Source organism: Bos grunniens, chromosome 3, assembly GCF_055505025.1.
Source record: "Bos grunniens cultivar Pamir isolate PY7600 chromosome 3, Bosgru_T2T1.0, whole genome shotgun sequence".
Taxonomy (NCBI): domain Eukaryota; kingdom Metazoa; phylum Chordata; class Mammalia; order Artiodactyla; family Bovidae; genus Bos; species Bos grunniens.
The window spans coordinates 111,531,259-111,537,942 of NC_141167.1; the positions used below are offsets into that span (position 1 = coordinate 111,531,259).

The 6,684-nt window shown below is 38.5% G+C and overlaps 1 non-coding gene across 1 annotated transcript; it reads left to right on the forward strand.

The window, feature by feature from the left end:
• Positions 1-1,132: 1,132 nt before the first annotated feature.
• TRNAC-ACA (transfer RNA cysteine (anticodon ACA)) lies at positions 1,133-1,205 on the forward strand. The gene has a single exon. It is a non-coding gene; the product is annotated as a tRNA-Cys (tRNA).
• Positions 1,206-6,684: the final 5,479 nt, after the last annotated feature.

The following is a 6,684-nucleotide window of genomic DNA, read 5'->3' on the forward strand; positions in this document are numbered from 1 at the left end:
GATACCCACTGATTCTAGTCCCAAGAGATTTCTATGAGGACAAAATATGGTCTATAGCATAAAGTTCAAGCTTAAAGTGTTGAGTTTATAGCATACATTGAAGAATTCAGTTCAGTTCAGTTCAGTCGCTCAGTCGTGTCTAAAACTATAATAAAACATATGTATATTAGTTTATACATGATATATGTATATCACGTCCAACTCTTTGTGACCCCATGGACTGTAGCCCGCCAGGCTCCTCTGTCCATGGGATTTCCCAGGCCAGAATACTGGAGTGGGTTGCCATTCCCTTCTCCAGGGAATCTTCCCAATCCAGGGATTGAACCCAGGTCTCCTGCATTGCAGGCATATTCTTTATCATCTGAGCAACCAGGGAAGCAATAAAACATATAGCTAAGTAAATCTAGAATTAATTCAATTTGGATGTTTGAAAGGGAATTTATTTGAAAGATTTTTGTTAAAAAAAAAATCTGATTGGGAATTTTGGTTCAACACATAAGGAGCAGCGAACACACACCATTCTATCCTAACAACGAATGAAAGGCTGAACAGGCTGAACAATCAACAGTTCTTGAATCCATAAGAAAGGTGAAGACACAGGAAAACCTACTACCCTTAAGACTGAAGATACAGGAAAATATAAGGAGTCAAAGTTCATGGGAAGAGAGATGCATGCATGAAACCACTATGGGAGCCAGAGCTGGAGTAGGAAAGGAAAGGTATATGATCACTTTCGATATTAAAATATAAGTTAAATAAAAGCATACATTTATGCTTAATTTCAAATAATTTATTACCATTGGTACTTTTAATTTTTTGTATGAATTCCAATTATTGTAGTGTCACCTCCTTACAGCTTGAAAAACTTCCTTTTTTACTCTGCTAGCAACAAATGCTCTCAAGTCTTTGGCTACCTGAGAGTGTCTTTATTTCACCTTCATTGCTTAATGATAGTTTTGCTAAATATAGAATTCTCGATCTTAAGACCTTAGACATTATTCTTTCAAAGTTTCAGATTGTGTTTAAGAGGAGGCTATAGATCATTCCCTACAGACATCCTTGAGATCCACAGTCACTTGCATTTCTTTTCCTGAAGTCACTTTTTATGTTTGGCTACTTTAAACAACAAACTTCCCTGGTGGCTCAGATGGTAAAAGCATCTGCCTACAATGCAGGAGACCCAGGTTCGATCCCTGGGTTGGGAAGATCCACTGGAGAAGGAAATGGCAACCCACTCCAGTATTCTTGCCTGGAAAATCCCATGGATAGAGGAGCCTGGCAGGCTATAGTCCATGGGGTTGCAAAGAGTCTGACACGACTGAGTGACTTCACTTCACTTCACTTTAAACATCTCCTTTAAAAGAAAACTTGGAGGAAAAAATAAAATTGATGAACAGGATTTTCCCCTAACAATTTAGATGTGTCCCATTGACTCTGGGCTCTACTGTCCAAAGAGAAGTCAGCTGTTCATTGTATTTTGGGTCCATGTGTCTCATCTTTCTTGGATGAATAGATTAATGTCTCTCATCAAATTTAGAAGGAAGATTTGACACTGAAACCCACAGGGGTAACTGAGGAAGGAAGACACAAGAAAACGTCTTTTCTTTGGAGAAAGCAGTTGGTGCTGGATCTCCAACTTCAGCTCCAGCTGTTTTCTCTTTCTGCACAGCACTTTCTTTCCAGACAGCATCCAGACCACTGGATTTGTTGAGGAAGAAATGGAATGCCAGTGTGGCAAGTTTACTCTTTGTCTTGCTTACCTGAATTGGTGCAGCTGGAATTTTTCCTCCTCTCCAAAGAATGACTCAGTTACTTAAAGAAATAATGAATATAGGGGGATTAAAGTTTACTTGCTTCTAAGCTGTTCTAGAATTCATGGAATTTAGTCACCATTCATGGAATGTAATCTCAGCCACAAACATAAATTGCATTTCTCCTCTCCCTTTCTTCTACAAATGGCCCTGCTTCAATCTAAGAAATTTAGAGCATTCTGAACTTTTTTTTTTGTTTTAACTCAGTCATATCACAGATGCTCTTTCTCTGTTGGTTGCTTCTACTCTGCCCCTATATATTGAAATGACATAGGACCTAGATCTGGGATTTTTCATTTATATTGTCTCTGAATTGCTTCCATCTAATGATTTAGTTTCTTTCATTCTTTCTTCCTTTCTTTCTTCCAATTCTTTTGTTGAACAAGCAATACAGAGACATTGTACAACAATCCAAAAGTAAAATAGGTTTATAGTTAAATATTAGTCTTCTTTCAGTTTCCTTCCTGTTACCTTTAGAATACTGATTCCTTGAAAATGCTACCCAAATAACCTACTGATAAACAAGGCTGAGTTTATCCTTACTTTGATAAGGGAGAATACCACCCTGACCAAGTATTAGTACAAGTTAGATGGAAGTGAAAAGTAAGGCTATTTATAAAGTTTTGGAGTATGCTTTATATCAGTCTTTCAATTCATGGACTTAATTAGGATTGGGTAAGGAGCATGATCTAATAGTTTTGGACTGGTAAACTCAAAAAAGTAATACTTTTGAGACTGGAATTTCAATTGCCTTAGAGAGTTAACAGTCATTTGATGTTATTTATTAAAAAGTTGAACAATTCAGATGTGGTACAAATATACAGTGGAATATTACTCATCCATAAAAAGAATGAATTTGAGTCAGTTCTAGTGAGACTTTTATACAGAGTGAATTAAGTCAGAAAGAGAAAAACAAATATAGTATATTAATGCATATATATGGAACGTAGACAAATGGTGTTAATGAACCTATTTGCAGGGAAGGAATGGATACGCAGATATAGAGAACAGACTTGTGGACATGGTAAGGGAAGGAGAGAATGGGACAAATAGAGAAAGTAACATCGACATATATATGCTGCTGCTGCTGCTAAGTCGCTTCAGTCATGCCCGACTCTGTGCAACCCCATAGACGGCAGCCCTCCAGGCTCCTCTGTCCCTGGGATCCTCCAGGCAAAAACACAGGAGTGGGTTGCCATTTCCTTCTCCAATGCATGAAAGGGAAAAGTGAAAGTGAAGTCGCTCAGTCATATCCGACTCTTAGTGACCCCATGGACTGCAGCCTACCAGGCTCCTCCGCCCATGGGATTTTCCAGGCAAGAGTACTGGAGTGGGTTGCCATTGCCTTCTCCGACATATATGTACTACCATATGTAAAATAAATAATTGGTGAGAAGCTGCTATATAACATAGGCAGCCCAGCCTGGCGCTCTGTGATAACTTAGAGAGGTGGGATGAGGGAAAGGGAGAGAGGCTTAATGGGAAAGGATACATATAGAATTACGGTTGATTTGCATTTCTGTATGGCAGAAACCAACACAATATTATAAAACAATTTTTCTCGAATTAAAAAGTAAAAATAAAAAAAATATAGAAAAAATTTCAAAAAAAGAAAAATGATATATATGAATCTATTTGCAGGGAAGAAATGGAGATGCAGATATAGAGAACAGACTTGTGGACACAGTGGTGGAAGGAAAGAGTGGGAGGAACAGAGCAACATATATACACTACCATGTGTCAAGTAGATAGCTGGTGAGAAGTTGCTATATAACATGGGAGCCCAGCCTGGTGCTCTGTGATGACCTAGAGGGGTGGGATGGGGAGCAGGAGGAGGCTCAAGACATATATGTATTATCATGACTGATTTGTGCTGTTGTGCAGCAGAAACCAAGACAACATTGTAAAGAAATTTTCCTCCAATTAAAAAATAAATTTAAAAAATCAGAATATTGGGGGGGGGGGAAGAGCTGAATAGTTCAATGGTTATTGATATAAGTTTTTGGTGGAGGTTCCTAATAAACTTCTGTCTTCCTGGGAAAGAATTTTTTGAAATAAGGCCACATCGAGGAAGATAATGCAGTAGTAGAGTTCTATTACTGAAAACAACTAAATAGCAAAGTCATGTTAAGTAGTTACCCTTTCTCCCTGCACCCCTCCACCCTATAGTCTTTCCTGGAAATAGATAGTAAATAAATAGAGATGCCATATATATACTAGTCGGGTCTTCCCTGGTGACTCAGAATCCACTTGCAATCTGGGTAACCTGGGTTCGATTCCTGGGTTGGGAAGATCTCCTGGAGGAGAGCATGGCAACCTGCTCCAGTATTCTTGCCTGGAGAATCCGCATTGACAGAATAGCCTGGTGGGCTATAGTCCATGGACACATAGCAAAGAGTCGGACACGACTGACTGACTAAGCACACATATATACAAGCTAATAAAAACAAATATGTGTTCAAATATACATTAATACTTTCCCCACTATATTTAACAATATCTGTAATGAGCTCCATAGAGTACTTGAAGAATTATCTGAATTTTTTCAATGGTAGGATAACTTTTGACCTTATAGATATGTCCTTTTTGTTAACTAAGTTTATTGCTGATGGATGTTTTGGTCCTTTTTGTCCCCAGCTGTTGTCATTGCAAACAATTCTGGAATAGAAAACTCTGTAAACATGCCATTTCACACATAAATGAACACCAGCAAGTGAAAAGGGAAAGTTAAAAACTCTGTGCATGCTAAACCTTAATAGAGTATTTAATAGACCATTGTTCTTCTCTACAAAATTTGTATCAAATGGTCTCTCACAACTAATGTATCAAAATGCAGTTTGCGATCATTATGCCCTATAGAGAAAATAGACAGTAATGAGAGACAGTAGGGCCCGGTGATTAAAAGCATAGACTCTAGATTCACTCTGCCCAGGACTGAATTCTGTTTCCTGCAATTCCTAGGTAATCACAGGTAGGTTACTTAACTTCTCTGTGTCTGTTTCCTTATCTTTAACATGGGCTTAATGATAGCATCTTCTTCACAGAGTTGTGAGGACTAACTTCTTGATTTATGCAAAGTGGTCAGGAAAGTGTCTGGCAGCTATTAAAAGATATATAAGTAAACTCCTCTTAAATACACTCAGCACTAAAAGTCTGTGTTATCTTGGTGAGTGCTGTCAGTCCTGTTGGGTGCAGAGTACAAGCTGCAGTCAGGATGGAGAGGACCTTTCCCACTGTATCTCTTGAGCTGTATGATTTTTTTCTCCAGTGTTTTGTTTTATACAGGTTTTGAATTCCTTTAACTTTTATTGTGTGTACTGAATACTGCATATGTACTATTCGAATTGTTTGCTCTAGTTTACTGCCAATAAAAGACCTGTTAATCACACACACACAAAAAAAGATATATAAGTAAACTCTAAGTATATATAATGTTTGAGGCTTCTCATTAGCAGAGATCCTTAAACATGAAGTAGTTAACCAGGGCTTCCCTGGTGGTTCAAACAGTAAAGAATCTGCCTGCAATGTGGAAGACCCAGTTTGATCCTTGGGACAGGAAAATTCCCTGGAGAAGGAAATGGCAGCCCACTCCAGTGTTCTTGCCTGGAGAATTCCATGGACAGAGGAGCCTGGCAGGCCCCAGTCCATTGGGTTGCAAAGAGTTGGACACAATTATGTGACTAAAACACACACACACACACTTAACCAGGAAGACTTCCAGTGATCAGTTTAGAGTAGGAATTAGAAGCTAAAGCTAAAAGGCAATACTTATAGGAAGCTTGCATGAATGCAATTAGTTTTATTCAATGTGGTTATGCAATTAACTCCTATATTTTTCTATGAAATTAGCTTAAAAAATTCAAAATTGATCTTGAGGGGAAAAGAACCCTAAAGATGAGTATTCATTTATTTGTCCATCAAATATTTCTGATTCCCCTACTATGTGCTATGATCTATGGATTCAATGGCTACTGCATACTTGTTTCTCAATAACTATTTATTGAATAAATAATGAATTGGAAAGAATCCCCAGTGTTAAAAACTTAGAACATCATTAGAGAAGAAAGGTAAGTGGGAATGAGAGTACAGAGTAATGAGTGCTGTGATGGAGATTAGTACAGGATGGTATAGACGCATAAAGGAGGGGCATCTAACTCAGCCTTGAGGTCAGAGTGTACTAACAAAGAGGTATTATCCAAGACAGTGAGGGAAAGGCAAATGATGCATGTGTCACTGGGGGCATTTAGAGGGACCAACACTTATAAAGATACAGATGAAGCAGCAAGAGAATCACTACAGTTCAATAGTTAAGGACAGAAGCTCTGACATCATAGCTTCCTACGACTGAATCTTATTTCACCTTGGGCAAGGTGTGATCCCCTCTGCAACACACTTTCCACATCAATACTAGTCCTTAACTCAGAAGAATGTGTGAGGCTCGAACAGGTTAATGCATAAAACATTAAGCAAAATGACAGACGCAAAGTAAGATCTCAAAAAATGTTGGCCATGATTATTATCATTATTAAAGAAAATCATGTCACTTTTAGGGACAAAAGTATCCTTCTGAAGGAGTGTAGGGCTCTGTGGTTCAGAGAAGCTTTCAAGAGGCTGAGTCCTTGGGGCCTCCTATAAGGAAGAAGGAGAACCCAGCTGAGAATGACCCTGAAGTCAAAGAGTGCCTTGGTGTGTGGGATTTTCCAAAATACAAAGGTTGAATTTGATTGAACTAAATATGTCATCATGTTCTTTCTAGTATTGTGTGAGCTGAATGAGCCTGTATTAGCTCTGTTCACACCATTCATAATGTACTGAAGTAAATTACATCCCCTCTCTGCTTCTGCCACTGCAGACTCCAGAGTCTCTGTCTTAT